Source organism: Mauremys reevesii, linkage group 3, assembly GCF_016161935.1.
Source record: "Mauremys reevesii isolate NIE-2019 linkage group 3, ASM1616193v1, whole genome shotgun sequence".
NCBI lineage: Eukaryota > Metazoa > Chordata > Testudines > Geoemydidae > Mauremys > Mauremys reevesii.
In genome coordinates this window covers 197712788-197740221 of record NC_052625.1, presented here as the reverse complement: position 1 = coordinate 197740221, position 27434 = coordinate 197712788, and the positions used below count along the sequence as shown (strand labels likewise).

The 27434-nt window shown below is 43.2% G+C and overlaps 2 long non-coding RNA genes across 2 annotated transcripts in view; one reads left to right on the top strand and one right to left on the bottom strand.

Annotated features, from left to right (window-relative positions):
• The first annotated feature begins 7822 nt into the window (after positions 1-7822).
• LOC120401438 overlaps positions 7823-27434 on the top strand; it is a 37784-nt gene continuing 18172 nt past the window's right edge. The window contains exon 1 of the long non-coding RNA XR_005596449.1: positions 7823-7900. This is a non-coding gene — a long non-coding RNA (uncharacterized LOC120401438). The remainder of the gene's footprint in view (positions 7901-27434) is intronic.
• Positions 18817-26905, bottom strand: LOC120401436. Its single transcript, XR_005596447.1, has 4 exons — positions 26827-26905; positions 23951-24038; positions 21711-21837; positions 18817-19136 (listed from the first exon to the last, which is right to left on the bottom strand). It is a non-coding gene; the product is annotated as an uncharacterized LOC120401436 (long non-coding RNA).

Genomic DNA, 27434 nt, shown 5'->3' with positions numbered 1-27434 from the left:
ACAAGAGACAAGCCAAGAAGCGCCGAGTAGACACTGAATAGGACTAAACTATGTACATAATCGTTTTTTGCCTTTTGTTTCATAATAAATTTTACTTAGATAACCCTTTTTCTGATTTTAAAGTGTTACATAAACAGGACAGGTGAAATATTATCACGTAAAGCAACCATAAACCCACGAAAAGACCTAGGTTTACAATTTATGATTAAAACTCTACTATCTACACAATATACATAGACATAAAATGTAAAAACTTAAATATCTTAGAAACAGTAGCCAATCAGTTGTTTTAATTGTCATATTTGAATTCAGCACATCAAAATACATAATAAATAGCACATTTTATCTCTGAAGCAGACGACTTCTCAAAAATTGTAGACCAGTGTTATGAATCCATCTGTAGGTGGGCCTCTGAATGCGAAGCCAGACAAGCTAATGAGATAAAAAGCAAGTCTGCTCGCATTGCTGTGGTAACAGCAAAAGATAGTGTAATTTGCTATAACTGTGGATGTCTCGGACATACCCAAAAAAACTGCAGGCACAAGGCCCAAAAGCTTAGTCAGGGACAGAATCCCCACAGTACCTCACTGCCCTTTCTATCTAGTCCCGTCACCCCATCCCCCACACCTCACTGTGTTTTGTATGTGAGGAGACTGGACACTGGGAAGCGGGATGCCCAAGCCAAGTAACCTTGGGCAACCAGCCCCAACCATTATCTCAATCAGCTGCCAACCCTTCCTCATACCTAAGCAAAGAGAAAATGGCCAGGCTTTTAAATTCCATGATCCGCTAGGATCTAACACCCCCTCCCCACCTTGCTCATCAGTACTGTTAATGCAGATATAAATCCCTCAAGACCACATTTACAAGCATGAATAAGGGGCTGGCCATGCACAATTTTCAGGTACACGGGAGCATCAGTTCCCATTACTGACCTCCCTATCCCCACTATTAAACAGTGTATTACTATTTCAGGGGTAGGAGGTGCACAAGTCACGGCTTATAAAAGCTACCTTGTTCTTGTAAAATCTAATCTATTCTTCCTGACTCTGTCTTTTATGTCGCTCCAAATGCAGAAAGAACTATTTTGGGCATGGACGTCCTCTGTGACCTTGCAGCAACTCTTAACCTCGCTCAGAATACAGTTACATTTACTAATATTCTTATGCATACTCATGCCATTCCTCTCCTCTCCATAATAATACATTTCTCTCTTCTCTCTATGTTGCAACTGCCAATACGTGGCTCTCACTTGGGACACCTCTACTCCTTTTCAAGAATTATGTTCCAGGTTCCCCTCTGTCTGGACAGAAAATAAGCTGTCTTGCAGTTTGGTGCCTGCTCATCTCTTTCCATCCATCCAGATTACCAGTCAACTCCCTCCACCTACCAAGCAATACCCTCTCAAACCTGAGGTCATGGATGTGGTAGGTAACATCATTCACTCTTTACTTCAACTGGTTCCTTGTAAAAGTGCACCCTCTTAAGCCCACACATTACAATTGCACACTTAAATCTTCTTATTCCTGCTACTTTGATGCCAACTACAGGGGACCTCACCTGTGCCCTCTTTCTGAGGATACTATTGTTAAGGAACCAACTGGGTAGCACAATGACCCGCTGCCCTTCTTTCCATGAGGGCAACCCCTAACGCTAGTACAGGAGTTTCACCCTTTCGAACTCATTACTGAAATAACAATGTCATTGGGGGAAAGATGTGTAGCCCCAGCTCCCCTCCCACTGATCTCTGACACTGCACAGGAATATATCAAACGCCTACATGAAGTCTTGCACCCCCTGAGACTAACTTTCCAAGACCGGCCTGCGTTTACCACTGTCATAAATATAAATGGAAGGGTAACAACCCTTATGTATGTAGTAACATAAAATTCCTCCTGGCCAGAGGTACAGAATCACTTCCCTGTAAGGGGTTAATCAGTTCAATTAACCTAGATGGCATCTGACCAGAAGGACCAATGGGGAAAGAAGATACTTTCAAACCGGGTGGGGGGGAGGTTTGTTGGTGCTCTCTTTGTTGGTTCCCTCTCAGGACAAATTGAGAGACCAAGCAGGTAAACCAGCTCCTAAAAAGATCCTGAAATAATACATCTAAAAATACAGAAATTGTAAGTAATAGCAAGGAAATGTATTAGATTACCTTTTGTTTTACCTTGTGAATTTTCCCTAAGTTAAGAGGTAATTTTATTCCTGTTTTGTAACTGGGAAGCAGAGTCAGAGCAGAATCCCCTGTGTTTTAAATCTTTTTATTTACCCTGTAAAGTTACCTTCCATCCTGATTTTGCAGGTGTGATCCTTTTACTTTTTTTTTTAAATAAAATTCTTCTTTTAAGAACCCGATTGATTTTCAGTGTCCTAAAAACCAGAGATTTAGTCTGTCAGTTAAAATCACCACCCCCTGTGGAAAATGGTGCCAGTGTTCAGTGCCAGTGCCCTATATTCACCATTTTATGGAACCGAACAGCTCTCATGTCATTTCCCTGACTCTGGCACACTGTACTTTTGTGTTTAGAGGAGTGCCTATCAGTTCAGCAAAGAAATCACAGTCTGGATACACATCAAACTACACACCGGAGACAGGACACCAGTGATCATTTAGAATCACAAGAACCATAAGAACTGTGCTGCTAGAGCTCCTGTGATCCAGTTACTGGTCCAGTGCCATCCTTGTAGTGGGGACACTGTTCTCTTGAGATTAAGGCGCTTATTAGAGCTGGTCAGAAACCTTCTGATAAAACTGCATGAGGCACACTGATCCCTGGGGATGCAAAGAACCTTGTGATCTGGAGAAATCTAAACAGGAGCCTTTCATCACCCAGAAAGAGATTGGCTTGTCCCCTTTTAATAAAATCTAGTTGGTGTGAAATCACAATGCTGACAAGTGCACATGTGTCATGGTGGAACGTCTGTGTGCGTGTGCTGTTTCTATTCTGTTAATTAGAAATCCATTGTTTTAAAGGAAAGAACAATACAAATGAATGAAAACACACTTATCCCTATAGAATGTTGAATCCCTATGGGTAGGTATGTCACCCTGGTCTATGCAGCTGTTTGTGTTTCTAAGAACTTACGTCAATTGATCTGAATCTATTTCTTGTACATGCTACAAATCCTTTTCATTTCTTGGTTTCAAGAGGAGTTGGTTCTGGCAAAGCTTATCTGTATGGTCTATGACCTCCCAAGTCATTGCTCCATGGGATTATGTTCATGGCACACAAATTGAGAAGTGAGATAAAAAACATAAAATACTCTTGCTGGAAGGTTGCAACGTACCCCGATTTCATTTCTTAGAAATCAGAATGATGACACACAAGAACCCCAAAACTTAGAGAGACAACACAGGCTGTTCCCTAAAACAGAGGGGTCCACACACCCCACCTTACTCTGAGCTGGCTCTCTGCAGACTGACTGAGGAGGACACAGATTGCATGTTTCCTTCCAAGCCTGCCAGCCTGAAAGCAGGATCAGGATATGTCAGACAAACTTCAGAGTACAGCTTGTAATTTTAACCCAGTTTTCAATACATCACACACGGCAGCCAGATTTCCAGTCTCGTTACTGTAACGAAGAACTACAGGAAAACACCCTGGGGCATCTGTGCTGAGCCCTCTGTGCTGTATGCCAGGCCCTGCTCAGTGCAGCCCAGACTGCCCCTCTCCATGCTGCCAGTAGCTTCACTGCCAGCACCTCCACCACACAGCCCTCCCCATTTACTTCCACATGGGTCTTTGTACAGCTCTGAGGGAGTTATTTTCTGCAGAGTGGCTCCATATACGCTGCCTTCAGCAACGTACGAACAATTATTACGGTTATTTTGCTATTTTACCCCAATTTGTAACCTCTCTGTATAGGGTGGGTGCATGAAATCAGAAAATGAAGTAAATATATTAAATATTCGTTAATGGTGTATAAAAGAGATACAGAACCTGCACACACAGTCTGGTGTGAAGCCACTTCTCAGGGGAGCTGTTTTCTGAATTCCTCTGTGTTCCACAGGCCTTATCCAAAGCCCAGTGAAGACAATGGGACTTTTTCCCTTCACTTCAGCCAGTTTTGCACCAGGCTGATGATGTCTGATGTGTGTAGATCAGAGGTGGGCAAACTATGGCCCATGGGCCACATCCGGGCCACGGGACCGTCCAGTCCGGTCCTGGAGCTCCCAGTTGGGGATGCTTACCCCCAGCCCCTTCCCTGCTATCCCCCCTCCCCTGCAGCCTCACTTCGCCTCACCGCGCCACCAGCGCTCTGGCCCGCCGCTCCTGCTGGGCAGCATGGCAGGCTCTGGCTGGGTGGCGGGGCTGCGAGCTCCTGCTGCTCTTAGCAGCATAGTAAGGGGGTGGGGGATGGGGAGGTTGGATAAGGGGCAGAGGGTCCCAGGGGACAGTCAGGGGACAGGGAGCAGGGGACGGTTGGATGGGGTGGAGGTTCAGGGGGGTGGTCAGGGAATGGGGAACTGGGGGTGGGAGTTGGATAGGTGTGGAAGTCCTTGGGAGGGAGGTCTGTCAGGGGGAGGAGGTATGGATAGGGGTCAGGGCAGTCAGGGGACAAGAAGAATGGAAGGTTGGATGAGGGTGGGGTCCCGGGGGGGCGGTTAGGGAACAAGAAGTGGGGTGTCTGTGGATGTGTTGGGGGTTCTGAGGGGGTCAGTCAGGAGGCGGGAAGTGGGAGGCGGCAGATAGGGGGTGGGGGCCAGGCTGTTTGGGGAGGCGCAGCCTTCCCTACCCGGCCCTCCATACAGTTTCGCAACCCCGATGTGGCCCTTGGGCCAAAAAGTTTGCCCACCCCTGTACTAGCAGATGCTGTTTAACATCCTCCTTAGTTATTAAGGGACAGCAGTCACCACCCTCATGTAATGGCGCAGTCCGGAAAGTAACAAATACTTTCCTCATGGACTGTATTTTCTAAATAGACAACAACCTAATTCTCAATTACTGAGGGACAATCTCCACTCATTGATATATTTTGCTTTCCACAACCAAATCTCTGTACAACTTTTCATGAGTGATATACCCAAGTATTCAGATTCTAATATCTAAACTGTATTATTAAATCTATTCACCTAAATTTGGGTTATTGCTAATTAGGTACTGTATGTATCATATGTCTTTTAAAAACAAACTTTGTATTTTTGGATAATCTAAGCACTATACCCAGATGTACAGACACTCTTTTTCCAACCTATGTATTATATAAATATATTTTAACATTAGTTTTAATTTTAAATCAGTACAACAACCTGCTTCTTTCCAAATACAGAACAGAAATATTTAGTGAACACGTCTGCCTTTTCTCATAGACTCATAGACTTAAGGTCTGAAGGGACCATTATGATCATCTAGTCTGACCTCCTGCACAATGCAGGCCACAGAATCTCACCCACCCACTCCTGTAACAACCCCCTAACCTATGTCTGAGTTATTGAAGTCCTCAAATTGTGGTTTGAAGACCTCAAGCTGCAGAGAATCCTCCAGCGAGTGACCTGTGCCCCATGCTGCAGAGGAAGGTGAAAAACCTCCAGGGCCTCTGCCACTCTTCCCTGGAGGAAAATTCCTTCCCAATCCCAAATATGGTGATCAGCTAAACCCTGAGCATGTGGGCAAAACTCACCAGCCAGCACCCAGGAAAGAATTCTCTGTAGTAACTCAGATCCCACCCCATCTAACATCCCATCACAGACCATTGGGCATATTTACCTGATAATAATCAAAGATCAATTAATTGCCAAAATTAGGCTATCCCATCATACCATCCCCTCCATAAACTTCTAAAGCTTAGTCTTGAAGCCAGATATGTCTTTTGCCCCCACTAGTTTCCTTGGAAGGCTGTTCCAGAACTTCACTCCACTAATGGTTAGAAACCTTCCTCTAATTTCAAGTCTAAACTTCCTAGTTTAACCCCAACTATACATACAACATGATGGGGGCTAATTTAGCTACAACGAGTCAGGAAAAAGATCTTGGAGTTATCGTGGATAGTTCTCTGAAGATGTCCACGCAGTGTGCAGAGGCGGTCAAAAAAGCAAACAGGATGTTAGGAATCATTAAAAAGGGGATAGAGAATAAGACTGAGAATATATTATTGCCCTTATATAAATCCATGGTACGCCCACATCTCGAATACTGTGTACAGATGTGGTCTCCTCACCTCAAAAAAGATATTCTAGCACTAGAAAAGGTTCAGAAAAGAGCAACTAAAATGATTAGGGGTTTAGAGAAGGTCCCATATGAGGAAAGATTAAAGAGGCTAGGACTCTTCAGTTTGGAAAAGAGAAGACTAAGGGGGGACATGATAGAGGTATATAAAATCATGAGTGATGTTGAGAAAGTGGATAAGGAAAAGTTATTTACTTATTCACATAATACAAGAACTAGGGGTCACCAAATGAAATTAATAGGCAGCAGGTTTAAAACAAATAAAAGGAAGTTCTTCTTCACGCAGCGCACAGTCAACTTGTGGAACTCCTTACCTGAGGAGGTTGTGAAGGCTAGGACTATAACAATGTTTAAAAGGGGACTGGATAAATTCATGGTGGCTAAGTCCATAAATGGCTATGAGCCAGGATGGGTAAGAATGGTGTCCCTAGCCTCTGTTCGTCAGAGGATGGAGATGGATGGCAGGAGAGAGATCATTTGATCATTGCCTGTTAGGTTCACTCCCTCAGGGGCACCTGGCATTGGCCACTGTCGGTAGACAGATACTGGGCTAGATGGACCTTTGGTCTGACCCGGTACGGCCTTTCTTATGTTCTTATGTTCTTATGTCCAGTTTATATCCATTGGTTCTTGTGTCCACATTGGTACTGAGCTTAAATAATTCCTCTCCCTCCCTGATATTTATCCCTCTGATATATTTATAAAGAGCAACCATATCTCCCCTCAGCCTTCTTTTGGTTAGGCTAAACAAGCCAAGCTCTTTGAGTCTCCTTTCATAAGACAGGTTTTCCATTCCTCAGATTCGCTATTCACAATTCTTTCATCATCTAGGAATGGGTTTATACCATGGTTAGGATTTATTTTCTTTCTGATAGCTTTAAAAAATTCCTTGTCCTTATCTCAGCCAGACATAGATTCTTCTCTGATGTCTTTAGCTTCCCTTATCGTATTGTTGCATTTCTTTCCATACAGTTCACAGTGATTGTGATCTGTTACTTCTGTTTCCTGTTGGCTATAGATATTATTGTACTTCTAATTGTTGCCTTCACTTCTCCTGCAGGCTGAGGGAGCAGGCACAGCCCCTGCAATTTCTCCTCCAGACTTTTGTGTTTCCTGCTTGATTTCCCTATTCTAAAATATAAAAGCAATGTTGACAATGGGATGTTTGAGCCCCAACCCCTGACCATATATGAAGCTCTGGCAGGATATGGAGGCTGTAAAAGCTCCATAAAGAGATTGGTGGGAACTGTCCCAAAGCGTGAGCAGCACATCGCTGCCATCTTAGGGCTATCCTGTCCCTCTTGCAAACACTGGAGATGAGGTGGTGCTGGAGATGTTGCTGGAGGCTGTCAGATCTAAGAGGGCAATCCCTGTACCACTGAGCACTGCAGAGAATATTTTGCAAAAACCTCTGTGGCCTAACATGTCTTACGCAATCTGGGATGGCACAATATATTTTGCACCATGGATTTTTCCAGAGACAGAGTTGCAAGAATTCCAATGTCCAAATTGTGGTTGGATATTTCAAATCTTTCCGAGGTGTGTGTGTGGGGGGGGATCACTTTCTGATTGGCCCACAGCAGTGTTGCCAAGAAGAAACCAAGAATTCAAAAACTGTATAAAACAGGCAGTACGAGTGAAAGCGTGACTACCTGAAGCTCATATATCTGGATGAGAGAGACAGCGAGCGGGACTGTCATCACCAGGCTACTGAGAGCATCTCCTGTTTGGTAATTACTAAAGTTGCTTCCTTTTTTTTCACGCTATTACCACTTTCTTTAAAGTCCTAATTAGGGTGATGATTGTGAGATCCAGAAAGAAACGCACACGGCTGTGGAGTTACCCCTGGGCAGCCTGGGTAATGCTGCTGTATGTAAGAGAAGCCACTGTTGGCCTAGCCTGTGAGCGGCAGAAAAGTGGCACTGCAAGGCAGGAAAGGAATCTCTGTGGCTTCAGGGCTCCTTTGCCTTCTGCCCCTGGGCTGAGCCATGTGTGCTTAGCCTCCAAGAGCATTAAACAACAGCTAGGATTTAAGAAGGAGAGGAACAGGTGTGTCTGCTACAATTAATAACAATGAACATTATCTATGCAGCACCATAGTATGTTAGGGAAGTGAAATTTAGAAGTCCTTGCTTTCTTGAGGAAGGAAAGCTATCAGTATTAACACCTGGCAAATAGCTATGGTCCAAATCCTTTGTAACTAATGGAGAGACCTCCAATGGCATCAGTTGGGTTTGGAAAGGTCCCTAGTGCAGACTGAAACTCCAGTCAACAACTCCCTCTGGAATATGACCTTCAAGAAGGGGTTTTGTGTGTGTCTGAGTGTATCTGTTTTATAACTTTATCAACATTGACAGAAAGACTACAAGGCTCCTGGTCCTAGGTCTTAAAGAAATAGCCTGGTTTCCCCCAAGATACTCAACTATCCCTCCCTGGGACCACTTCCTCTCTCCCAGCACCTGCTACTCCCTATTCTCATCCCTTTATTTACTTCAGAATTCATGGAATGGAATAGCCTCATGTTAAAGGACTGGTGTACCCCCATTATATCCCCACTTCTCCCCATCGGGAAGCAGTATTATATTAATCTCCCCAGAGAAGTGAAATCCCAACACTTGGCATCATTGAAGGTCGATTTTCAGTGGCTGAACATGATCTGGAGTTCTGGGTGGGAACACGCAAGTGGATATGTTGACCCGCATGTCCTGCTGTGTTGCAAAGGCAGGCAGAAAACAGAAGCTGTTTGGAAATTTTGCTCATATGCTGTGTCAAAATTACATTGGTTTGTTTGGCTGCCATATTGCGTTACAAACTCAGGTCTGTGTTATGGCTACCTAGCAATGAAATGTATTTGCAACAGAAAGACATCAGCTTTGGGAAGGGCTTGCAAATATCAGAAGCTCTGCAATGAATATACATTTTGATATGTTATTTATCTGCTTTGTGAAATGTTTTAATTTGGTATAGAACCATAGAATCATAGGGTATATCTACACTATGGGATTATTCCAATTTTACAGAAACCGGTTTTTGGAAACAAATTGTATAAAATCGAGTGCATGTGGCCACACTAAGCACATTAATTCGGTGGTGTGCATCCATGTACTGAGGCTAGCATCGATTTCCAGAGTGTTGCACTGTGGGTAGCTATCCCATAGCTATCCCATAGTTCCCACAGTCTCCCCCGCCCATTGGAATTCTGGGTTGAGATCCCAGTGCATGATGGGGAAAAAACAGTGTCACAGGTGGTTCTGGGTAAATGTCATCAGTCAGTCCTCCCTCCGTGAAAGCAACGGCAGACAATCAATTCGCGCCCTTTTCCCTGGATTGCCGGGGCAGATGCCATAGCACGGCAACCATGGAGCCCGTTCAGCCCTTTTTCACTGTCACCGTATGTCTACTGGATGCTGCTCACAGACGTGGTAGCGCAGCGCTACATAGCAGCATCCCCTTGTCTTTGCAAGTTAGCAAAGACGGTTACCAACCATACTGTGCCATCTGCTGCTTTGCAAGTTGACAATGATGGTTACTGGTTATACTGTACCATCTGCTACTGTCATGGGTGCTCCTGGCTGGCCTCGGTGAGGTCGGCCAGGGGCGCATGGACAAAAATGGGAATGACTCCTGGTCATTCCCTTCTTTAAGTTTTGTCTAAAGGGAGAGTCAGTCCTGCCTAGACTATCAGGAAAGCCTACTAAAGAACCAGAGAGGCAAACGGCCACTCCAGGTCAGAGCCCCAGACATCCCGCAGAAATGATGAGCTACATGCCATTCTAAGGGGTGCCCCTGCAACAACGCCACCTGTTGCTTCCCTCCTCTCCCACCCCTCCTGGGCTACCGTGGCAGTTATACCCCCATTTGTGTAATGAAGTAATAAAGAATGCATGAATTTGAAACAACACTGACTTTATTGCCTCTGCAAGCAGAGATCAAAGTGGGGAGGGGACGGCAGCTTCCAGCTGCTATGATATTCCAGACAGGACTGAATCTCCATTAGACAAAGCTTAAAGAAGAGAATGACCTGGGAGTCATTCCCATTTTTGCCCAGGTGCCCCTGGCCACCGAGGCCAGCCAGGAGCACTCACGGGATGACAATGACGGATATCAGTCATACTGTACCATCTGCCATCCACAAGGGAAGGGAAGGGAAGGGAAGGGAAGGGGATGCTGCTGTGTAACGCTGCAGCACCGCATCTGCCAGCAGCATCCAGTAGACATACGGTAACATTGAAAAAAGGCAAGAAAGGATTTTTTTCCTTTGCTTTCACGGAGGTGGGTGGGGGGAGACTATATATACCCTGAACCACCTGCAACGATGTTTTTGACCCTTCAGGCTTTGGGAACTCAGCCAAGAATTCAAATGGTTTTCGGAGAGTGCGAGAACTGTGGGATAGCTACAGTCGTCAGTCGCCCCTCCCTCCGTGAGCGTCCATTTCATTCTTTGGCTTTCAGGTATGCTTGTCTCAGCTCCTTAAGTTTCAGCACTGTGTTGAGTCTCTGTTGTGGCCTCTGTCCATCATAGCCTTGGAGATTTTTTCAAATGTTTTGGCATTTCGTCTTTTGGAACAGAGTTCTGATAGAACAGATTCATCTCCCCATACAGAGATCAGCTTCAGTATCTCCCGTACAGTCCATGCTGGAGCTCTTTTTTTATTCTGGGACTGCATGGTCACCTGTGCTGATCAGCGCTTCATGCTGGGCAAACAAGAAATTAAATTCAAAAGTTTGCGGGGCTTTTCCTGTCTACCTGGCCAGTGCATCCGAATTCAGATTGCTGTCCAGAGCGGTCACAATGGTGCACTGTGGGATAGCTCCTAGAGGCCAATATCATCGAATTGTGGCCACACTAACCCTAATTCGAAATGGCAATACCGATTTCAGCGCTACTCCCCTCGTCAGGGAGGAGTACAGATATAAATATTACGAGCCCTTTATATCAAAATAAAGGGCTTTATTGTGTGGATGGGTGCAGCGTTAATTCAGTTTAATGCTGCTAAATTCGAAATAAACTTGTAGTGTAGACCAGGCCACAGGGTTAGAAGAAACTGCAAGGGTCATCTAGTATAACCCCCTGCGAAGATGCCGGATTTGTTGTGTCTAAGCCATTCAACACAGATAACAATACAGCCTCATTTTGAAAAACTCTAGTGAAGGATATTCCATGACTTCCCTGGGCTGTTTGTTCCATTGGCCTACTGTTTTCAGAGTTAGGATGTTTTTCCTTCCATATTTTGAACCCATTCCCTCTTGTCCTGTCCTCTGTGGCAAGAGAGAACTTTTTTTTCTCCATCTTACTTTATGGAGGTCTTTCAAGTATTTGAAGATCACTATCACGTACTCCTCATTTCCAAACTAAACATACCCAGTTCCTTCAGCCTCTGCTCAACTCCAGCAGAATTCGGATGGCTACAGCAGTGGAGTCACAGAAGCCCACTAGAGCAGCATTTCTCAAACTGGGGTCCCCGAGGGGACCCCAGGGGATCTGCGGGCCCCACTGATCAACTCCTCCCCATCCCTCCCAGGTCCTCCTGCATGCTAAGAGTCTGGTGGCGCATTGGAGCTAAGGCAAGCAGCCAGCACATCCCTGCGGCCCCTAGAGGGGCAGGGGGTCTCTGCATGCTGCCCCCACCCCAAGTGCTAACTCTGCAGCTCCCATTGGCCAGGAACTGCATTCAATGGGAGCTGCAGGGGTGGTGCCTGAGGGTGGGGGCAGCGTGCACAGACCCACTGCCTCATCCCCTCCCACCCGCCAAGACTGCGGCCAGAGGGTTGTGCTTTTGGGAGCCACCACAGTCCAGACCCCATACCCTGCATCCAAACTCCCTCCCAGATCATGCATCCAAACTCCCTCCCAGAGCCCGCACCCCACATCACCTTCTGCATCCAAACTTCCTCTCAGAGCCCAGAGCCTGCACTCTGCACCCAAACTCCCTCACAGAGTCTGCACCCCACACCCCCTTTTGCACCCCAACACCCTTCCCCAGCCTGGTGAAAGTGAGTGAGGGTTGGGGAGAGCAAGCAACGGAGGGAAGGGGGATGGAATGAGCAGAGGGCAGGGCCTCAGAGAAAGCAGGGCAGGAGCGGGTCCTCGGAGAAGGGAGCAGAGCAATGGCTGAGCAAGGGAGCTTGGAGGTCCCTGAAATTTTTTAACCCAAAATGGGGGTCCTTGGGTTGCTAACATTTGAGAACCGCTGCACTAGAATGCTCCCAGCTCTTTAAAGGGATACTACCCAATTCCTATACACCACATAACACCACCCTCCCCACACACATATATTCATGGCTCACAGTATCCTCCTAATTGTGAGGGATATTTTAAGGTTTTACCAGGATTTAAAACCTCTCTGTAAGGAGATGGCTGCATAAAAATAGGAAAATAACTTTATATACACATAGAATATTTATCAATAGTACAGAAAAGAGAGATACAACCTATAAACACAAACAGTTGTATGCTAAGTCACTTCCAGGGGGAGCTATTTCCTGAATTCCTCTTTGAAACATGGGGCCTCGTTGAAAGCCCACTACAGTTACCGAGACTCTTTCCATTCACTTCGGTCAGTTTTGGACCAGGCCAATGATGTTTAATTGGTTTAGGTGATCAGGATGTAATCCTGGCCCCAATGAAGTCAATGACAAAACTCCCATTGACTTCCCTGAGGCCAGAATTTCACTTGAGATTGTAATATCCTTCTGGCAAGGACATGTCAGCACTATTAATGACACAGAAAATATGGAATGTATTATTAATAACAATGTCATAAACATCCAGGCATGGGGCATAATCCCTGGCATATTTTAGGCCTAAACCATTAAAGTATGTCAAATAGTAGATGCTGAGTCTGTGGTTCACAGAGGAGTTAAATTGAGTAACAGCAACAGTCCCTAGCTAAGTTGACCACAGTCTCTTACTAAATTCTGAAGTAACTTCATCTTTTATCAGTTTCTTCTATCTTATATGCTTTATGCCTAGAAGTTCATAATAGAGCTATTGTAGATCAAGCTGTGACTTGATACGGCAGTATAACCTCTTATTTTAGAAACTACATAGAAAATTAAAATTGATCTTCAGCATTCTGTAACAGAACCATCGGTTTAAGGACGTTTAATTGATGTAGTGCTTTCACTAGAAAAAGTATTGCAATCATTTTGGAGAAAGTCAAATATTTTAAATAGAAACCGTGTGTGTGTGTGTGTGTGTGTGTGCACCTAACTAGTAATGAACAAAGGTATAACACTGCATTGCTTTATAATAAAGAAGCTGATACACTTATGCTGTGAAGCCAATGAAAAGTGAAAATCTGTAAAGTGAATCTCACTGAAATATTATTAGTCCTGTATGACACTTGGCTTGATATTCTGTTTGACTGCCAGTTCCCCAGAGATCTCATAACATATGTAGTCATCCTCCTAACTATCAAACAAAGTGTAGAGAATAACCAGGTATGGGTACAGAGAGGACAGCTATTTTGTCTTATAGTCCGGTAAATGTTAGCAATATTATTTGTGCTGAACCAAGCAATTGCATCAAATTACTTGTAGCATGATGACCTATGAAACAGGAACAGAACAATTAAGGAATGGGAAAAGAGTTTAATAAATCTCTCCGGACTTCAAAATAGACATTTCTGTAGACAGCTTAATGTGCTGACAGAGAAACTGCCATCTGGAGAAGGACATGGAGTTGAGCCAAGCTGAACAAGGGCCACACCATGGTGAGGACTACAGGAAGAGGCTTTCACAAAAGGCCTGCAGAAGGAGACTGATAACACTGGTCTACAATTTTTGAGAAGTCGTCTGCTTCAGAGATAAAATGTGCTATTTATTATGTATTTTGATGTGCTGAATTCAAATATGACAATTAAAACAACTGATTGGCTACTGTTTCTAAGATATTTAAGTTTTTACATTTTATGTCTATGTATATTGTGTAGATAGTAGAGTTTTAATCATAAATTGTAAACCTAGGTCTTTTCATGTGTTTATGGTTGCTTTACATGATAAGATTTCACCTGTCCTGTTTATGTAACACTTTAAAAATCAGCAAAAGGGTTATAAAAATAAAATTTATTATGAAACAAAAGGCAAAAAACTATTATGTACATAGTTTAGTCCTATTCAGTGTCTACTCGGCGCTTCTTGGCTTGTCTCTTGTATTCATTAAATGGAGCATCTCTTGTCACTGTCCAGCAATAGTCTGCAAGCATTGATGGGCTCCATTTGCCCTGATAGCGTTTCTCCATTGTTGCAATGTCCTGGTGAAATCGCTTGCCGTGCTCGTCGCTCACTGCTCCGCAGTTCGGTGGGAAAAAAAATCTAGATGAGAGTGCAAAAAATGTATCTTTAGTGACATGTTGCAGCCAAGGCTTTTGTATGCCTTGAGGAGGTTTTCCACCAACAACCTGTAGTTGTCTGCCTTGTTGTTTCCGAGAAAATTTATTGCCACTAACTGGAAGGCTTTCCATGCCGTCTTTTCCTTGCCACGCAGTGCATGGTCAAATGCATCATCTCAAAGAAGTTCACGAATCTGAGGACCAACAAAGACACCTTCCTTTATCTTAGCTTCACTTAACCTTGGAAATTTTCCACGGAGGTACTTGAAATATGCTTGTGTTTTGTCAATGGCCTTGACAAAGTTCTTCATCAGACCCAGCTTGATGTGTAAGGGTGGTAACAAAATCTTCCTTGATTCAACAAGGTGGATGCTGAACACTTTTCCTCCCAGGCTCCAATGACTGTCGGAGTGGCCAATCTTTCTTGATGTAGTGAGAATCTCTTGCACGACTATCCCATTCACAGAGAAAACAGCAGTACTTTGTGTATCCAGTCTGCAGACCAAGCAAGAGAGCAACAACCTTCAAATCACCACAAAGCTGCCACTGATGTTGGTCATAGTTTATGCACCTCAAAAGTTGTTTCATGTTGTCATAGGTTTCCTTCATATGGACTGCATGACCAACTGGAATTGATGGCAAAACATTGCCATTATGCAGTAAAACAGCTTTAAGACTCATCTTCGATGAATCAATGAACAGTCTCCACTTATCTGGATCGTGAACGATGTTGAGGGCTGCCATCACACCATCGGTGTTGTTGCAGGCTACAAGATCACCTTCCATGAAGAAGAATGGGACAAGATCCTTTTGACGGTCACGGAACATGGAAACCCTAACATCACCTGCCAGGAGATTCCACTGCTGTAGTCTGGAGCCCAACAGCTCTGCCTTACTCTTGGGTAGTTCCAAATCCCTGACAAGGTCATTCAGTTCACCTTGTGTTATGAGGTATGGTTCAGAGGAGGAGGATGGGAGAAAATGTGGGTCCTGTGACATTGATGGTTCAGGACCAGAAGTTTCATCCTCTTCCTCGTCTGACTCAAGTGAGAATGATTCTGGTGCATCAGGAACCGGCAGTCCTTCTCCGTGCGGTACTGGGCGTATAGCTGATAGAATGTTTGGATAATGCACAGTCCACATTTTCTTCTTTGACACACCTTTCCCAACTGGAGGCACCATGCAGAAGTAACAATTGCTGGTATGATCTGTTGGCTCTCTCCAAATCATTGGCACTGCAAAAGGCATAGATTTCCTTTTCCTGTTCAACCACTGGCAAAGATTTGTTGCACAAGTGTTGCAGCATATGTGTGGGGCCCACCTCTTGTCCTGATCTCCAATTTTGCAGCCAAAATAAAGGTGATAGGCTTTCTTAACCATAGTGCTTATACTGCGCTTTTGTGATGCAAAAGTCACTTCACCACAAACATAGCAGAAGTTATCTGCACTGTTCACACAAGTACAAGGCATCTCTGTTCACTTTGGCTAAACAGAAAAAGTAGAGCCAATCAACAATTTTAAGCATCATTTTCGTTCTCAGTGACCCAGAATTAGTAAAGTTTGACTACATTTATTTCAGAAGCATTTTGGCTGTAGAGCAGTGTCATCGGAACTAAACGAGAAGGGGATCAGCATGTGTCTCAAGGCATTTTGCAAAAAACAGTGTGACCTAATGTGTCATACACAGACTGGGATGGCTCAAGATGGTGTGCAGGAAGAGGAATGTTATAGTGACAAGGTTGCACGAACTGAAAAGAGATTCCTCGTTTTCTCATTGGACGATGGAAAGGGACAGCTCGTATTCTGAATGGACATTTCCAGTCCTCACCAGAAACACAGTCATTTTCTGATTAGCCCACAGCAGCTTTGACAAGAAGAAAGCAAGCCCTCGGAAACTGTATAAAACCATCTGTTTTGGTTAAAATGTCATTCTCTGAAGCTAAAATATCTGGGTCCAAGAGACAGAGAATGCATGGCATTTTCTGGAGACTGAAACTGCCCTTTGTCTGGCAACAGTTAAAGTATCTTCCTCGATAAGCACCTTATTCACTGTCCTTTAAAGATCTACCTAGGGTGACAGCAACAAAATCTAGACTGAGTACAGAGTTGTCATAATCACTTGAGGAAATTAACTTCCTGAATTAACTTTTTATGTGTATCAAGAAAACAGTCAGTGCAACCGATGTGAGGAAAATGGCCTCATGCCAATTTCAATCAATACCAAGTGAAAACTTGTTACTTTAAAGCTAAATACGTCTTTGAAAATATGTTCCTGAGTTAAAACCATCTGAATGTTTAAAATGTATGTTATCTACTTGTTTTCCCCTACAAACTGAATCTCAGTTGTTTAGAAATTGCAGTAATTCACTACATAATTAAGACTGTTGATATCTAGAAAATATATATGCAGTACACTGTGTTGTCAGAAGTGTTGTCAGAGTGCTACTGGTGTGGTGCTCTGCTTTCTCCAATGTTGATATCACTCGGCTCCGTGTGTGTGTTCCCTCTGTGTGCTGCCCCAGCTCTTCGAAGATAGCTGACACAGCAGACCCGACGAGAACCCCCAATAACCACAGAGTCTAGTAAGATGCAAAGTCATGTTGACTAGGATTATTGTGACCTTGGACACAATTGCAGTTCCCTGTAGGTTTCTTAGCCTAACTCAGGGCATACTACGAGAAAGTGCCTCTTGGCAATGGACTCAGCTCAGTCAGTGGCAGGACTTTCCACTGCCCCCTCGGCTGGACAAAGACACCGCCCCAAGGATGCATTCTTATACACAGGTACAAACAAGTTACACATCACACCTGACGTATTGAGGTGCAACCCCTTTACATAGTAAGGTGCCGCCTCTCACCTTGTACATGTTGTTTCAATCAAAACAACTTTATCCATCATATTACCCTTTTGCCCCTGTCATTGGGATGGGCCAGCCTGTTCTTTGTTATCTGTGTGGAATGTGCAAGTATGTGAATGTTCTAATATCTAGTGTTCAGTACCTTTTAGGTACGTATCTTCTTGCAGCATCAGCCCTTTCCTTGCCAGCTTCTGTGAGCAGGGCCTGCCTCTGGCTCACAGCTTAACTTTGCTTTATGTTAGCAAAGTCTTGACCATTACTTTAGTTTAGGCCTCAGGCCTCATACCAGGCCTCTGATACCAAGGTTTATATCTTAGGGCCTCCTACTACACACTGCACTTATCAAAAGAAAAGATATCCAAGAGAAAACTTGAATGTTTCAGAGTTTAGCTTAGAAATTGTATGGATACAGTGGTCAAGAGAAATTCAAAGTTTTGTTACAAAAAGAGGAAGAAGTTTTGAATTGACATGTAAGCTAAAGTTCCTTACCACTATTTCTTGTATAGTTTGTTACTTAAAAGCAGACAATACTGATAAAAAAGCAGAGAATTGGAATAATTTAAATAATTATCTGCATACTATGTTAGGGGATTAATGTATGATAATTAATCAAATTCTCATTTTTAGTGTTTAATAACTTGTCTGATTTTCTAAATTGTAATTTTAGAGCTGTTTGCATGCAGTCTCATCGGCAAACATGTTTGATTAGAAATGGATACAAATCTGCATTTAAGCATCCATTTTAACATCAAAGTGCACAGTATAGTATAAAAGTAGAATAAAGTTTGCTTTGTAACAAGACTGTATAACAAGTCTGTGATAGAGATCAAGGGCTCATCATACATGATTATTGTAATTTCAAAAGTGTTTTAAATTGGCAATCTGGCTCTCAGCCACTCCGGGACAGCAGCAGCAGAAAGATGCTCCTTCTAATTTAGCATCATCCTTCAACTAGGAATCTGCTGTCTCACAGTGCAACCTGCTGAACTTTAGTGACACTACAATGATGGAAGAATGACAAGCTCTGCCTAATGAAGGCTAGGATAAAAAATTTCAAATGTAGATTTCTTCACATCAAGTGAATTAAAAAAAAATCTGCCTGAAATTTCTGATGTGTGGTACAATGGTAAATTGTTGTTTCAGGGAACCATTGAGATGGGATGAGAAATGAATTTTGAAGGATCGTGTTCCATTTAAATAATCAAGAAAACTTTTCCTTTGGAACATAAGGTGGGGATCTAGATGCTATGCCACTCCACAGTGGGTGTTACACACTGTACGGTCAGTCTGTGACTGAACCCAGCTTCTCTGACACCACAAACTGAAAGGATTTCTACAAGTTGTAAAAATTAAAAATCTACCCACAGGAGTTGACTGAAACCTACAAAGATGTGTGGACCATGGTCTATAAACAGCCAGGTGAGGAAATAACATGTGATAGGGCAGTTTTCAGGGTATTTTATTTTAAATTTTAAAACATTAAACAAGATGGATTTGTAAGGATGACAAATGATAGAAACAGCCCCCCTTGCCTCCCATCGACACATCAGCAAGATTATTTCAAACCAAATGTTTTTTGTTAAAAGAAGAATAACAAATCTGATAGGGGCGATACAAGGGCTCCCTTCTGGAATTTCTCCAGCTCATGAGGTTCTTTCCAATCCAAATGAATTGCACTTCAGGGTTCCATTGAAGCAGGGTCTGATGAATTTAGAAACAAATGGCTGTCTGCCAGATTCCCAGAGATTCTGCCTACACAATCAGCCCAAAAATCGCCTGTACAAAGAAAAGAGAATCAGATTTTGTGATGATTTCCCATAGAACAGGAATAATATGATGTTTGATTTCAAAGGAATTCCCAAGTAACACTATGGTGAGTGAAGGGGTTCCTGGTTAACTCCAGCACATGGATTTCATTTGTAGAGATTTACAATGTGGCCAGACTAACTTTACATAGGAACCTTGATGTTTAAACTATTGAAAAACCTTCTGAATCCTGTTCAGATTGACGTCACCAAGACTTTTTACAACTACCTCCCTTGGTTTTCAAAGAGGAACAATAAAGGGTTAAGACTGTACACTGAACTCTTAGGCTTTTCTTTATTATAAATCTGTAGCTTTACAGTTTGAAAGCTTTATAAATACCAAGGTTCTGCAGACAGCAGCCATTTTGTTCCCAGAATTTCATAGATTTTTAACGCCAGAAGGGACCAATAAGTCATCTAGTCTGACCTCCTGTAAGACATAGCCCATAGAATTTCCCCGCAGTTACCCCTATATTGAGCCCAGCAACTTGTATTTGATTATCTTCCACAAAGGCCTCCATCCTTGATTTAAAGACACCAAGAGATGGAGAATACCTCGTTTCCTTGGTAGCTTCTCTCAAGGTTTAAACACCCTCGCTCTAAAAAAGTTTCTGTTATTTCTAACTCGATTTGTCCGGCTTCAGCTTTCAGCCGGTGGTTCTTGTTCTGCCTTCTCTACTAGATTAAAGAGCCCTTGAGAATCTGGTATTTTCTCCCAGTAGATATACTAAAACACTTTAATCAAATCTCTGGAGACACCCACATTAGATGATGATTCTCTATTGACAAGTATATTATATTATATTATATTATATTATATTATATTATATTATATTATATTATATGTGTGCTTTACTGAGATTGTATGGTGCTAGTTTTTTACTCAGAATCTTGTGCAGTGCAAGCCAAGCTTTTTGCAATAATAAAATTATGTTACATCCTGGCAGTTAACTTTATCAACTAACTTCAAAGTCATCTAAACATAAATTAGTTGTTTTTTTAGCAAAACTGAATATGTTAGAATCCCTGTTCACTGACATTAACTATATTCCTATATCTTTATAATTCTTTATTGATTGAGTCATCTTTTTTATTATTTTCCCAGGGATTGATGTCAAGCTTACCGTCCTCTAGTTTCCTGGGTCATCTTTCCTGTCCTTTGTGCCTATTGGCATAACATTATCACTCTTCCCATCTTCTGGAATTTCACCAACATTCCAAAATGTCTCAGAAATGATCAGTGGAACAAAGACCTCCTCATCTAACTCGTTGAGGATTCTGTGACTGAAGTTATCTAGGTCTGCTGATTTAAAAATGTTTATCCCTAGTAGATGCTAACATCCTCCTTAGTTACTAATGGACTAGATAGACATCACCATTCTCTTGTAATATCAGTACATCAACCTGCTGATTTCCAAATACAGAACAGAAATATTTAGTGAACACTTCTGCAGTCTGTGCCTCATTATTCACATTTTTTCCACTATCTAGAAATGGATCCATACAGTTGTAACGATTTCTTTTGTTTCTGTTATTTTAATAAAATTCTTTCTAGTCCTTAGCTCTCTCAGCTATGGTTTCTTCCCTCTTGTCCTTAGCTTCCCTTTTCATATTGCTGCACTTCATTACTTCCAATTTAGCTTAATTCCTATGTCCTCTGTATCTCATCTGTGATAGATATTGTTTTATTTCTAACTTTTGCCTTCACTTCTCCTGCATGCTGATACACAGTAGACACAGCCGCTACATGCTCTCCTCCAGACTTTTGTTTTTCCTGCTTGATTTCTGATTCGAAAATTTAAAAGCAATGTAGACAATGGTACGTTTGGGCCCCAATCCCTTTGTATACATGAAGCTTTGGCAGCATACGGAGGCTTTAAAAGTGCCATTAAGAGGTTTGCGGAAAATTCTTCCAAAGCATGAGCAGCGCATGGCTGCCATAACAGGTCTATGCTGTCCCTGTTGCAAATGATGGGATGGTGTTGGAGATGTTGCAGGGAGCTGTCAGGTGTAAGGGGACACTCCCAGTAGCACTGAGCACTGCAGAGAATCTGGGCTGCTCCAGGCTGTCCAGGAGCCCGGGTAAGGGTGCTGTGTGCAATAGAAGCCAATGGGGTGTTCTAATACAGGGTTTCTCAAATTGGGGGTTGGGACCCCTCAAGGGGTCACGAGGTTATTGCCTGGGGGGTCATGAGCTGTCAACCTCCACCCCAAACCCCACTTTTCTTCAGCAGTTAGAATGGTGTTAAATATGTAAAAATGTGTTTTTAATTTATACACTCAGAGGCTTGCCACGCGAAAGGGGTTCCCAGTACAATGGTTTGTGAACCACTGTTCTGATACATGCTGAGGCCACTCCTGCCCCCAGGCGGCCTAGAATGTGAGCAGCACAAAATGTGCTTGAAGCCTCCTTTGATCCCTGCCCATGGGCCACATCTGCTGAGCCTCCAAGAGCATTAAACAACAGCTCAGATGTGAGGAGGAGGAGGGGAACAGGCATTTCTGTTCACGCTGCAATGTCCGCCTTGCGGAATCTTGAACTTACCTGCGACAGCACAAAAAGCGTCCGGCGCATATGCCAATGGGTTTAGAATTGAAGGGACATCTCTTATAGGAGCAGTTACCCCCTTTGTATCTACAGAGCTTGAAGGGATCCTGAGCCTCAGAGAATTCTGCAGAAAGAAAAAGAGTTAGTCATCATTTGGCAAAGCCCTGTAAATAAGCGCGGTGATTCCAAGAGGACAGGCATTCCCATTCACTGACACCTGGCCATGTCAGCCCAAAGTTCAAGTCCAAAAATGTATCACAGCTTTAGTGCTATTGAGATGGGTGTAGTTCTGTGACCTTTCATTGGCTGCCACTAAGAAGAGAATGCGGCGAGTTAATTAAACAGGGGCGCTGCCCCTTGGGCTGCAGAGTTGAGAACTGTAGCTCTCAGCATGGAGTCCTTTGCTGCCCTCGGCCTTTAAGTGATGGAAAGCATTTAGCTGCTCAGACCTCCAAGTTACCTGAGTGGCTGCTGCTGTGGGTTTGATTCCCTCTGTCTCTAGCAGTGATGTGCCAGGCAGTATCACAAACACAGTTTGGTGAAGTAGAGTTGGACTGGCTCAGCACCAGGTTGGATGACTACACATCTTTGCAAGAGAAGGGCTTGAAAAAATCCCTTCTGGTTTCAACACAGGCCTGTCTGTGAGACTCTGCGCAGGTGTTTTTTTCTAAAAATTAGCTTGGAAATAATGTCTTCATGACCAGTTGTCGGGTTTTGGTTACACTCAAAGGGCCTGTGATTTTGAAAATCCAGCCCCAATGTGCACACCCAAAGCTTGTAGAATATTTAGGTTAGAACATTTTGAACTGAAGGTTGTTGGGCAACCTAAACCAGCGGTTCTCAGGGCAAATTTATTGGTGGCCTCAGAGTACAGCCACCAACTCTTGCTGGTGGCTGCTCACACTTTTTCCTAAAATACTTAATTAGCTTTAGGAAAACCAAATAAATATGCACATAGACATGGCCAAATCATTTCAATTTATTTATTGCTAGCTAGTAAGTCTGTTGTGAAAAGTGATATTAACAAACGTATAAGTATCACTTTTACAGCTGGCTGACTCAGCCCTGGCAAGCCTGGGGACAAATTAAGCCGGAAGCTCCACGTCCAGAACCCAAAGCCCCATGGCTGAAGGACCAGGTCCAGGGATGGAGGCTGAAGCCATGTGGCTGGAACCTGGGGCCTGCTACTCCGCAGCCATAGCCCAGGGCTGAAGCCTGAAGCCCCTCAGCCAGAGCTTGCTGCCCTACCACCCTAGGGCTGATGACCAAAGCCTGAGCCCCACCGCCCCTGGGAAGGTGAGGATCTTGCTGGCTGCCTGCTCCTCCAGCATTATGCCCCAGGTGTCTTCAGAGTGGGACAGGGCCCAACCCCTGCTGCTGGCCTCAGCAACCAACACTAGGGCAGTGCATCCAGGAGCAACAGGGAGGGGGAGGGGCTGCTACTTTGCACTCCCTCCCCCCCCCCATCACGGCCCAGGAGACTGTGGCCACAAGAAAAAGCCCCTGGTGGCCGCATGTGGATACGGTGGCCGCATTTGAGAAACGCTGACCTAAACAGATACCTTGTCATGACTGAAGACACTCTTCCACCCTCAGATAATATAATTTCTTAGAAAGCCGCCAAGCACATAGTAATGACAGATTCTTCGAGACAGTGGGGTTAAGACACTGAGATGAGGGGCTGCCATTTTAAAGGTCTGGGGTCTCTTCCCAGCTGTGTAACCCACCAGTGGGCTATGAGACCTGACTTTATAATACAGTTTGTGGCAGGCACAGAATTATGAACACTAGCCTGCTGCAGAAGTTAATTCACAATCTCCTGGCTCCGAACTCCATGTACTTTATCCTAAACCAAAGTGTATGTGGAATGAGGTTGGTCACATTTCATTTTATTTATATCCCGTTCTGATGTTCGGTTTTGTCATTGCCTGTTAGAGGAAGAGTACGTGCAGTCCAGGTATAATATGGAATGGCTTAAGCAGCAAGCCTCAGAAAGATTTGAGAAAAACACTATGGATTTTTTTTTCCACTGGGCATAATTCAGTCAAACGTTTTTTTCCTTGGGAGAAGCAAAGACATAACCCAGATCACTGACCCTGCCAAATTTCATGTAAACTGCAGAGGTACTAGTGCTCCTAAGAAAAAAGTCAGAAACTTGTTTCTAATGGAAAGCATTAGGAAACCTTGGGCTCCCAGAGATCCCTCTGCATCATCCCTCGCTTACATTTATATCTTACCTGGCATGCCCTGAAGCACCAGAAAGAAAACAGCAAAGAGCAGATAAAGGATCTTCATGGCTGTAGGTCAGCTGGGAACTCAGTGTAACTGGACACAGGAGACACCAAGACAAAGAGGAGTCAGAGTCCCTATATATACAGATCATGGGCATATGCTGAGTTCTAAAAATATTGTTTTAATCCAAATGACATTTATATGTTCTGTAATCTCTTAATAATAATGATTGTTATCTATACAGCTCCTTAGAAATCATAGAAGGATTTCAGAGAGATACAGTTCTTAAGGCAAAATACATTTTACAAACATGTTTTGTAACTAATTTTCCAGTGTTTTAAATTAGGTTTCTTGTGGTAATCTCTTTCGCCTTAGCCCAAGTCGAGACTGGAGAATTATCATGCATTTACATATTTTATTAGCCAAGGCAAAATTGAAAGCAATTTAGAAACTTTGGACATCCACCACATACTGTACAGATCTGGTCTCTCAAATCTAAAAAATCTCAAACAAAAAAAAAAATTACAAGGGCAACTAAAATGAAAAGGGTAAGGAAGGGAGGGGTTATATGAAGGCAATTAAGAGAAGGCTAGGACTTTTCAGATTGGAAAAGAGGAGAGGGAGGATATGATAGCGGTGATATATATAAATGAGAGTGGTGAGTGGAAAGTGAATAAGGAAAATTTATTTATTTGTTCCATAACATAAGAACATAGGGGACATAAATGAAAAAAATGGGCAGCAGGTTTAAAAATAAAAGGAAGTTCTTCTTCTTCACACACACACAGTCAACCAACCTAGAACTCCTTGCCTTGGGAGGTTGCAAATAAAATAATAGAAGAGAAGATAGAACTAATTCATAGAGGTTAAGTCCATTAATGGCTGTTAGCCAGGATGGGTAAGGAATGGTGTCCCTAGCCTCTGTTTGTCAGATGGTGGAGATGGATGGCAGGAGAGAGATCACTTATGTTCTTATGTTCTATGTTCTTAACTGCAGAAAGCACAAGAAAGATGCTTGTCTATTCATGTTTATGAAATTTATAACAATGAATTCCTGATTTGATGTTACAATTTACTAAAAAGTAACAGATCACATCAATTCATTCAAAGCCTTCTCACAGTTGTGTTACATAGACAAACTTTACCCTAGTTCTGCATTGTGTTGGGCAGGTAACTTTGATACCAACAGAATCTATGAATCCTTTAGTTCAGATTCTTATCCATTGCTAATCAAAAGTGTTCCTCAGCAGAATTATGGGAGCACCTGTGACAGTTCTAACAAACAGCTCTAAAGTTACAGTTTAGAAAATCAGGCAAGTTACTTAAGATTAAGAATTACAATTCAATTAATTTTCATACTTTATGCAGATAATGATTAAAACAATCTGAATTTCTCTAGAATTTTACCAGTATTCTTTGCTTTTTGGCTACTTGAACTAAATATTCAAGGTTAACTAAATATTCAGATAGCAGGAAAATTATTAGCTTGCCAGTCAATTCAAAGCTTCTCCCTGCTTTTGGGGAGAAAGCTGTCAATTTTTCTGAACAACAAACTCTATATGATAAATAGGTTAAACTCTGAAACACTCAGGGTGTCTCCCAGCTATCGTCTATGGAGGAGACATTCCCTTCTACAAATATTTCTGGACTTTAACACGCATAATTGCAGACTGAGCTATCCTAAATTTCTAGACAACTAAGATTCAGTTTGCTAGTGAAAGCCATGCATACGTCACACATTCTATTACAGCACACTCCGATTTATCCAACTGGCCTGGGGGATATTCAAAATTTGGATAATCAGGCATTTGGATAAACATAAGAAGTGCTAGAGATTGTAGTGCTAGAAGCCAGAGTAGCAGGAGAGGAAAGGGTTTTGCTCATTTCCATTTTGCCCCTGCATGCTGTGGTGATGGCAGTCCCCAAGTTGCTGCATGGACAGAGCACAAAGGGAGGCAGAGAGCAGAGGGTAGAAAAGGGGAAGGAAAGAGGAGAGAGGGGGAAAGAGGGGCAGGAACTGCAGGAGACAGGAGCCTCCGTGGTGCTGCTTGAGCGATATTTCTACTAGCACTTGTGGAGCCGAGGCCTATTAGTGTCCTGACACCCTCAGGAAGCAACAAAGAGGCTCCTGTTTCCTGTGGCTACTCCTCCTCTCCTCCTTCTTCCCTTGCCTTTTTCTCTCCTCTACTCTCCTCTGTCTCTCTTTGTTCCTCTCCCTCCTGCCCTGGTCTCTTTAACATGACTCCTGTACTGTCTCCTTTTGCCCTTTCTCTCCTTGAAGGGTTCTCCTTTCAGTCTTTATCTTAACCCACTTCATCTGTTTCTTTCTTCCTTGTTTACATTTTTTCTCTCCCTCCCCACCGATTCTCTCCCTAATTCTTCCTTTTTTCCCTTGTCCTCATCTCTAACTCTGGAAATCCTCCCAAATCTCAGCTCCCACAGCCCCAAGGTTAGTTCATCAGTGGATGATTAACTAACACAACACTACACAGGGATCACACTTTGCATTCAGATAAGTAATATTTCTGGATAAAGGGAATTCAGATAACTGGATTTATCCTGCAAACGGTATCACCTCCCATAGCTTTAAAATAACTACGTTTTTTTTGGGGGGGGGAGTAAACACAATGAGTGGAATTTTGCTCCTAATCTGCTAAGACTGGCATGAAGAAGCCATGTTCTCCAGCTCTCCAAGACAGTGTCCCAGGCCAGAATGGTTTCTCGAGATTACTAGAAAGTTCACTCAGGTGGGTCGTTCACTCAAGGGGTTATGACAGCTGTGTTCTTCTTCTCTTTCTGGATCTCACAGCCATCTCCCTAGATAGAACTTTAAAAAAGGAGTTAATAGGGTGAGTACAAGGGAAATGAATTTAGCAGTTACCAGACTAGAGGCGTTCTTTGTAGCCAGGTGATGTCAATCCCACTCGCCGTTTCTCTGAGCTTCAGGAAGTGAGGCTTTGACACAAACAGCCTGTTTTATACAGGCTGTGAAGACTTGGATTCTTCTTGGCAAAGCCGCTGTGGACCAATCAGAAAGTGACCCCTGCACGTGGGAAGGATTTGAAGTATCCAACCACAATCTGGAGGCTGGAATTCTTGTAATTTCTTTATGTGTTGGGAAAACTCCATGGTCTTTGTGCAAAATCTCTTGTGCCATCCCAGATTGTGTAAGACATGTTAGGCCACAGAAGTTTGTGTAAAATGTATTGGGACATATAATGGACACCTGCTGATTTAGCTCTGATCAGCAACTTACTTCTGCAGGCCACTTCCCATAGGCCTCTCTGCCGTGTGTTCCTTGGCCAACTTGACACAACTCTGTGTCCTTCCTCAAGTGGCAGTTTCTCTGTCAGCACTTTAAGCTGCCAGCAGAATTGTCCATTTTGAAGGTTGGAGAGTATCTTCACTGTAAAGCCATTTCACATTCCTTGGTGATTCTATACATTTTTTCAAAGCTTATAATGCTGCAACATAAAGTCATTTGACTCA